Source organism: Bactrocera oleae, chromosome 2, assembly GCF_042242935.1.
Source record: "Bactrocera oleae isolate idBacOlea1 chromosome 2, idBacOlea1, whole genome shotgun sequence".
In the NCBI taxonomy this organism is placed as follows: Eukaryota; Metazoa; Arthropoda; class Insecta; order Diptera; family Tephritidae; genus Bactrocera; species Bactrocera oleae.
The window spans coordinates 86,681,254-86,691,099 of NC_091536.1; the positions used below are offsets into that span (position 1 = coordinate 86,681,254).

General features: G+C 36.0%; 1 long non-coding RNA gene across 1 annotated transcript; it reads right to left on the reverse strand.

The window, feature by feature from the left end:
• On the reverse strand, window positions 1-972 carry LOC118680638 (uncharacterized). Its single transcript, XR_004976236.2, has 2 exons — window positions 199-972; window positions 1-141 (listed from the first exon to the last, which is right to left on the reverse strand). It is a non-coding gene; the product is annotated as an uncharacterized lncRNA (long non-coding RNA).
• Window positions 973-9,846: the final 8,874 nt, after the last annotated feature.

The window sequence follows — 9,846 nt, forward strand, 5'->3', positions numbered from 1 at the left end:
TATAGCAGTTTGATTTAGATTAGTTTATTTATAAACTAAGTTGAGAGATCAACTGAAACAATAAAGGCTGCAAGCTTCCAGTCCAGAGAATAGAGAGAGAGAAAATCCAGTTTCATAGTCATCGGATCGTCTTAAGCTTATCTGCGTAAACAAGCTACTTCACATAATGGTATAAAAGAAAACGGTATTAATTCGTACGATTATTGATTCCACACTGCAGGATCACGACGTTAGATAATACGCTGTCCAAAAGTGTCCTTCAATAAATAGATTTTTTCGTTGGTTCTGTGATATATAGCGCCGTCTTATTGGAACTAAAGGTCATCCATATAAACATCCTCCAATTCAAGCACGAAAACATCATTAATCATGGCTCTCTAGCGGTTTCAGTTTTGAAAAAAAACGGACACTCTAACCATAAAGCACACCCAACGGTGACTTTGTAGCTTGTGAGTTATCAGCACTCCCAATGAAATCGAAATCGGTGGCCATCACGTTTTGTGCCCATTCACGGAACGTACGACGCGCTGGATAGTTACTCGACTTTAACTCTTACACGAGTTGGATTTTGTAAGCACGCAAAGCAAGATCGTTCCGCGAAAATTCCCATAAAGTGGATGGTCACAGCTCGAATTGTTAAGCGCGATGGCAGATGAACTCATTCGAGTCTTTCTCGATACAATACTGTGCTTCAAAACAGTAATAACGATGGTCTCTGTACGGCATCTCTGGGCTCTACGGCTAATTTTTTTTTCTTTAGAGCAAACGTGGTGACAAACCGATCAATGGTTGCTGGCATCACTGACATTTTTTGGCGATTATGTTTGGCCGAATAAGTTGTTCCGGAGTAAGTCTGTTCATTACGAAATGGCGAGACATGGCATAAGAATAGTAGTAGCAAAAAAAATAAATTATTAACCAAATTGTTAGAAAATAAAGAATTCTAAGAAAAAAACAAATAAAACTGAAACAACACGGCCGTCACGTTTTCAACAAAATATATCAAAGTTTGTCATATGTTTGCATTATTCTTGACATTTAACTGATATTGTCCTATATTGGTGCTGGTAAGAAATATTTTGATAAATAAAAAACTATTTTTTTAATAATTACTACATAACCTTCATAGCTCTTTTAAAATAATTAAGAAGCTATCACCACGCATTAAAGAAAGTATTATAGCCATGACAAGAGTGATATCTTCCACATGAACGATAGATAAAGAGCATGATATAAGTCCATCAGTGGTCCTAACAGTTCAGAAAAGCGACCTATTGTCCCCAAAGCAAAAAATTTTTGACGAAAGGAACAAGCAATTGACACCAAAGAACGCATTTTTAGAAATATATAAGCCTGTTAGTAGATGGACTGCAAGCAGAGCGTTCCGCGACAGCGATAAAAAAACAAAAACCTGCATTGTCAGTAAAAAATGTTAAGTCACGGTTGAAGTTCGCCAGAGAACTTGGAAATTGAACAGCAGATGATTGGAAGCTTGTAATCTGGTCAGACGAATCAAAATTTAATCGTTTTAAGTCCTATGGCCAACATTATTGGTAGCAACGCGCTGTGGAGACCATCCAAAGGAAACATGTTAATGAAACAGTTAAGTATATTGGATGGGCCGTCATGGTATGTGGAATAATGAGAAAAAAGACTATCTGCATATTTTGCAGACCCATATACCCGATTTTGGGGAGAGCAGCCTTAATGAATGTAAATAGTGAAGAAGTCAAATTTTAATAGGATGGAGACCCAAACCATACCTCCAACATCGTGAAGTAATGGCTTGCCGTACAAAATTTCTTACTGAAGCAGTGGACAAACCAAAGTTCTAATTTCAATCCGATTTAGAATTTGAGGTCAATCGGGAAAAGAAGTTTAGGAAAATACCGATCGACTTCAATGAATCTGGATGAGCTTTGCAGCGGGTGCAGCGGGAATGGTATAGCATTCCAAATGAAATTATACAGAATTTGGTGGAAAATATGCCAAACCATGTAAAAAAGTGTTTTGTGAAATTATTTATTTTCTGAAAATGCCTGTAAGGTGCAAAATTGAGTACGTGCGAGTTGTTTAAGTGTTATTTGTTTTCTCCTTAGAATTCGTTATTTTCTTTCATGTATTATTAACAATTTTTTTTATAATTGAGCTACTACTATTCTTATGCAAAAAGAAATACACAATGCACAAACTTGTACTCATTTGTGCTCCCCAGGTAGATATGTACCATACCTAAAAATTCTTGCGAACTGTTGACAGATTTATCACCAATCAAAATTGAATTACACTCTTTTTAAAAGATAAGGTTTTAAAAAAAGCCTGTTTCCGGTCGCAAAAAATACAAAATCGAAAATAAAAATTTTAAGATCGGTCTAATTATCAGCCTCTAACACTGTCCATATACATACTTAACTAAAACTTACGCTTAATTTGCAACCACTGCCGAAGCATTAGTCGGCTGGCACCCACTTTTATAACTGCATCTCGGTGCAGTATTTCCAAACTAGACGAACAAATAAAAATGTTTATGTAAATATTATACTTTAGATGTTTGTCGTTATGACGTAATTGCCCCATTTCGTTGCACACTAACTGGAACGTATGAAGAGGTGTGGCATCAAAATAGCTGTAACGCAACTATGCCACAATCTTCCACACAACTTTCGCTAAATAAAAATGTATGTAAATGAAATTGAGTCTGAGTTTGAAAGGCCGGCACCACATTGCAGGGAAGAGAGAGGCGGACGAACGAAGCAAATATGTGGTATTGTTTGTTGCAGCAACTCGGCCGTTTAAACGGTAAATGGGCAGCTGTGCATGGTGAATGCGCGCTTATTTGTGTGTATTTGTGTGGATGTGCTTGTGTGTGAGTGTATGTACGTTGCAATGCTTGAGTGCTTGTTGCACAACAATACTTGCATTGTTTATTTAAGGTCCTCTGCTGCAGCAAGCGTCATTATGTTGCTCCTATGGCCCGCAAAGTCGCACCGCAACAACATGCCGCAAAGCTGTTGTTCTTAACGTTGTTGTTGGCTTTAGGAAACAGCGAAAATGTTGACACTCAATAGGGAAGGCGGCATGTTCGTTGCAAGCGCACATAACCTCTTATTTACATATGAAATTTATTATTCAAAAAATAAGCCAAGATTAAATTCGAAGCGCAAAACACACACACAGACACGCATACAAACGCGCAACTAAATTGCGCTCACAGACTCATATTAAATATTTCTTACGGCAATATATGCACCTATGCGATGTATGGGGAATAAAGATATCACATACACATACTTGTGCATGCACACAGCTATACAAACACCTATATATACAGACAGACACGTACGCGTCGCTTTGCAGCTGGGCTTTTGGTACGTGCACCGACATTGCAGCGGCCAAATGGCTAACGGTATGTGTTTTTGTTGTTACTATTTTGTTTTTGCCCACAGACGAAAGCATTAGACGCCAAACCGCAGCAACGTAATGCTCAGCTGTGCCACATGAGGGTGTTGCAACAATATTACCATTGTTTACACTGCTCTAAGCGTGGCAATACTCAGCTGTGTGCGCATTCCGTTGGCGATTGTGTGCAACGTTGAGCACAATTCAGGCCACTTGCCCTGCTCTTCAAGTTCTCACTTCCGTTATTCGTAACGGCACTTACTTGCAACGCCACATTTTGCATTGGTGCGATTTTTTTTTTGTTGTTGCCTCTTGTTGCTGCAGCCACAAGTTCACCAACTAAAGCATATAGTTTTAGTGGCACCCACAGCACAGCCATACTTACGCACGCGCACACGCACACTCAGGCGTGTATATGCTCACTTGAAGTGCACTCAACGCTGTGGTGTTTTAACTGAAATTCTTACGGTACCAGCTTCACCGCAATTACTCCGCTTATTGCTTCTCGTCGATGTGATCTTTGCAAAGTTGTTCGCTCCCGGTTCATGTGTGTGTGTGTGTGTTTGTTGGGATGTGCAGGTGTTCGTGAGTATGTTGGAGTTCATAAATTATGTGGAATATTTTTAGGCGCATCGCAGCCCCTTCGAATCCTGGTCGTCGATGCAAATTATTCGCTACAGTACGGAAATTAAATTGTTTTCTCAAATTAATTGCGAAGCCATCACTTGTTCTATTAGACTTAGTAAAAGTCACACTGGTACCGGACGGTTGTTGCTAATTTAAATATATTGGATGCAGTGAAAAGCTTCATAACACTGCATATTTCCTTATGACATGTACTGGAAAAATTTAAGTCAATGGAGTGGGTACCAAACTATCTTCAACCATCGCGGTTGGGTATGAGTTTTTAGACCAGGCCATCATCAACTTCGTATAGAATTCATATCGATAAAGGATGGGAAGTGTTGTCATAACCAATTGACCATTGCGGTAACCGCTATAAGACTTCTCACTATTGCTGCCAAAAAGTAAGTATGAAGTGGAAAACCTCCACCATCTTTTCGAAGAACTTTGTTTCTCTCATATTTGGCCACGTGTGATCCATAGCTTGACCTCGGTGGAGTAAATATTTCTAAGCGATTCAGGATAAAATCAAACAAATAACGAAAACAATTATAATAGATATATGGAGGCTGAGATGATTCACAGATGGATTTCTCCCGTTTTCAGCACCAAAACTTGATAGACGGTATAATATCAACTGCAAGTTCTAAAATCATTATACTATTAGGTATATTGGGGCTAGGTGAAATAATGTGCCTATTGTATCGATTTTTGCAACAGTCCATACTATTAGCCGGAATATGTTACCACTTGCTTTAATTACGATATGCATATGAATACATATATGCAGTAAAAAAGTTATGGATATCTAATACCTGGAGGCTTGAAAAATTGAGAACCGATTTCGGCAATTTTAAGGCACGATCGATACATTTTACAGTTAGTTTAAGACCGATTTTGTCTCTTTTTCAAACTGTAAAGTTCAACTGTAAGTTTTCGCCCAATAACGAGTGATGCCACTAACAGTATTAAATTTTTTTACAGATTCACCAACATATGTAATATTTACTATATATATATAATATATATATTTGGAATATACATATATATATCTTTTACTGCAGGACTCTTAGCCCCGTTTCTTTTCCAAAATTGTGTAACAACAGATGCTCTTACCTGATGTGATTCTCTGTACCAAAATCAAATTTTGTCACTTAATTTTACGCCCAGCTTTTAGATTTTTTCGATTTGCTACATTTGGTGGTCATGGCAATAGCTCGAGCCATCAGCAAATCCTAAGCTCCTCAAGGAACATTTGTACGAAGATTCATAAAGGAATCTGGATTGACGGACAGACAGATATCTGGAAATCCGCTTTTCTCATCAGCCTGATAAACTTAACATAAAACTTTATATTTAACGCTCCATCTATATCGATTCATTTTTGGTTGTTAAAACAACCGTTAGATGAACAAAAGCAAGACACAACAAACAAGACTCTTCTTCACTACAACAATTCGTTGCAGTTTGTGCTAACAAAATCAATTACATAATAAAAACTAATTTTTCTTCCGACTATCAAAGATAAGCAAATCTGTTCATTTATTACATAATGACTAACGTGAAATTTCTGCCGAATTTCGTTGCTAATTTGCAAATGTTGCGTGCCACACGCGAGAATAACGCTGCATAAAAAATTAGTTCGGTTAGAAAAGCGATTTGATTAACTGTCCATCGCTTATTATGTGTCCACTTAGGAAAGAAAGGTGAAACGCTCGCAATCCAATGATAGCAATTATGAAACAGCACAAACAAAAATTGTTTTGCACACGTCCGAAACACGCAAATACGAGCGCACACATTCCAACGCACACGCAAATTAACGGTGTTAATAGGCGCTGTCATATTGCCCCCATTTGCACGTACATTTTTATTGTTGTACACAAAGTGACCTTTCATATTTGCTGAAGCTGCTTCTTCGTCATTTATTTACCGCTACTATGTTATTTGCTTTGTGCTTGTTTCAGCTGGTTTTTTGTTGTTGTTGTTGTTTTCATTTAGCAAATATTTCTCTGCGCATTGTTGGCGCTTTGGTGGGCAGCTTCTTGTGTTTGTTGCTTGTTAACTTGACACATTTCCCACGGGGAGCGTAAATCTGAAAGCAGCACAAACAGCGTGCGAAAAATATACCGTCGTTTCTTTTTTCTCCTCGGAAACAACCTACATTACGCCCACGGCTATTGCATCAAAAACTACAACTATAACAACAATAGCAGCGACAGCGAGCAGCAGCAAAAAGGTCGAGATTAAACGAAAAACGGACTCCAGAGCGACGGCGGTCCGAACGATCACCACCTCCGATGCCGTCGGCCACAAAGCTGCAGGTGAGTGACAGCTAAAAGTAGCAAATATGACAGCAGCGATAACAAACACAGCTGTGCTTGATAAGCGGGCTGTGATGGACCAAAACGATGCTGGGAATTGCAAAAATGAAGGGTTTTCCGGCATAGCTGGGTGCAAAACGTGATTTGTTTTGTTTACAGTGAAGCGTTGCCTGAGCCAGCACAGACTGAGACTCTATTTTTTGCATGACAAGGAAATTATTCTATTTATTTCTGCTAAAAGCAAAAGCAAAAACAACAAAATAGTGTTGGCAATTTGCTTCCCATTGCGTTGCTTATGTACAGATTTCTAGGTAACGGTATTGAAGTGAGATTCATGCTAATGCATCTATTGCAGCCCAACAATAAATCGCAAGCAAATTGGCTCAGTGGGACAACAACAATAAATTTTATGCTTATTGCTCGCTGCCATTCTCAGCAGTGACCACCAGCAGTGTGCCAAATTGATTGACAACCAATTTGATCTGCTTACGTCATACGAAGCATAATACTAGGAATTTTAACTAAAGGCGTTAACATAAATTTATTGCTTTATTAATTACTGCAAAACAACTGATTTTTAGTAATTAAAAAATGTTTGAAGAAATAACTTAAATCCCTGCTTGAAGATATTGCCCGAACAATGAGTTATCGATATTGTCGAAAAATATATCAAAAATTGACAAAATGGCGGCGTATTTATAAAAAAAAAAATTACGATCATTAAGTATAATTTTTCACCGAGTAATTATTTAAGCAAATTTGAAAAAAAAACTGCTTTGAGCGAAACGTGTTTAAAAATAAATTGACGGCTACATTTTAGAAGCCTAAATTGGTTTGGAAAGAATAGTCTGATAGCAACCGTAAAGTCAAGCAAATTTTGTTTCTCATTTAAAATGTATCCTCTTTCATATTTTTTAAAAACAAATTGATATCTAAAAACTCCTTATATTGTTTGAAAGAAGTTTACTAAAATAAACACAATTGATTCAATTTCATGTGTACAAATTAGGTGCTTAAAAAATAGCTAAATATGCTGCTTCCCACATACGATGTGCTACTGGAGTCTACAGCGGTAGTCAGTACGGTTTTACAATTTTTGTCTGGAGTCATTATATGCCGTAAGTACATACAAAAGAAAAGTACCGGCGAATCATCTGAACTATCTTTTATTTGTGGACTTCTTTCAACTTCCTTTTGGCTTCGTTATGGTATGCTCACTCACTGATGAAAAAATAATCAAAATATTGATTTAAATTTTTTTTTTTTTATTTAATATATAGAACACTATTTTCATAATCAATTCCTTCTATTAGTGTAAACTCTCAATATAAAAGAAAATATGGATTCCATTAATAACTCGGAAAAAAGTGCATTACTTCAAGTAAAATACATAAAATAGTGCCTAAGTTGGTTTATATTTTGTTTAAATCTTCCAACCAAAAAGCTGTTCATTGAACATGAACAGATGATTGGAATCGGCTACACCAAAGTCATAATAGCCTACACAAATACAGAAAATTTCTTAAAGAACTTGTTCTTGACCGGTCAGTTTGTATGGCAGCATATAGGGATCCGATTCACAAATGTTTTTTAAGATTTGACCGTTGTCCTAAATAGTAACCCAGGCCGAATTCCTGGAATATATCTTGCCAAATAAAAAAATTTTCCATACAAAAACTTGATTCCCATGTTTCAGTTTGTATGACAGCTGTATGCTATACTGGTTTGATCATGACAATTTCTTCGGAGATTGCACTTCAAGAAATCTGTACCTATTGAACTTTAACAAATCAAATTTGTTAAAATGTGTTACGCCATATTGTTGTTCTGAAAGTTAAAATAGTTGCTGCAACGTTAAAATGTATTCCAAAACTTCTTGTTCAAAATTTCTTGACTTAGTCACCGGCATAAAGATAAACAAATATTTCCTAACCTTATCCTAACTGACCCAAAACAAATATTCCTTAACCCTAATTGAAAATTTAAACTATTTTTATTTCACGCTCACTTTTATAAAGAGCTTTTTTTTACTATTTACTAACTTTTCCTTGCTATTAGCTTTATTTTCCAGCATAACTATCTTCGACATAAGATGTATTCTTAAAGCTAAACTGACTGGCACTTGAAAAAGCAATTGCTATGACGAGACTTGCTCCAAATAACGTTTAATTGACTTACGATAATATGACAATGAAATTGAAGTTAATTGTTGTGAATATGCAAGTTGGTTGGTGTTGATAGCTATAAACTAACATTAGGCTCTGAAAATAGTATACATATTGTGATTCGTAAAAAATATAGAGTCTATGTTGTGTTAGTAGCTTCAAGTTAACTCAATAAATAAAATCATCAAACAGATATTATCTATTTATTAGAAGATAAAATAATTCATTTAATATATTTTTAGCTGAGTTAGAACTGTTAGAGCATCGTTATCGAGTATCGTTAACAGCTTTCATTACTAACTCAGCGGCTTCGTAATAAACTAAGTTGTTTGTTTTTGTTGCTTTTGTTTTTAACATTTGTTAATTGTCTAAGACTCTTATTGTTTTAAATATTTTTCTTAAAAGTTTTATACTATGCATAAAAAATTGTAAACTCCCCCTTACAAAAAGTTACGTATCCATACTGGCAAGCAACTATAACAATACAAAATATGTTACTCATACGCCGTGTCATCTTATTAATATGTTAACATAGGTTATACATTTTATTATTTAAGTATCCAATTCATACTTGTTTTTTGCGTTATTCTAGTCTACCCGCATTTCGAGCGACCGAATTGATATTTTATGCTCTTGAAACATGTTGCTACAGAGTATAATACTTAGCTTTGTTCACCTAAAAGTTGTTTGTAAAACCTAAAAATAATCGAGTTAGATTTAGGGTCATATATATTTGGTATATAACATAATATTGACGATCCCACACCAAATTGTGAAAATAGGCAAAATAGGACTACAACCACGCCTACTTCCTGTATAGCACAATTTAAAATTATATCTAAACTATCGAAAATACATATATAAATAAATCTCTAAACTTCTAGTCTTAAATCCTTAAAGGTTTAAGAAATTATAACATATGCTCTGAAGTCCCAAATCAGTCCCATTCATGGTAGAATAAAGTAAATTTAAATAGAGAGATACCAAAATATAATTTTTTTTTAAATAAAATAATACCCAATAAATTAACTTACAGCCAAAAGTTTGTTGACTGATTTACGAACAAGAAACAGGTGGCAACTGTAGCTGAATATTTGGCAAAGAAAATTGGCGGCACAGGATCACATCCCGAGAGATGTGTCGAAGGACGAGTGCGTAGTTTAAAACACAAATGTGCGCATCTGTGTGCTGTGTAAACTAAGCACTGATTGACAAGCAATGCTACATATCAGCCGTAGCAAAAAAAGAGAAATCAAGAACAGAGCAGGGATTAAGAGCACAAACAGGCAAAGCAGCAAATGCCAAATGTCGAACGAATGTATGGAAAAATCACA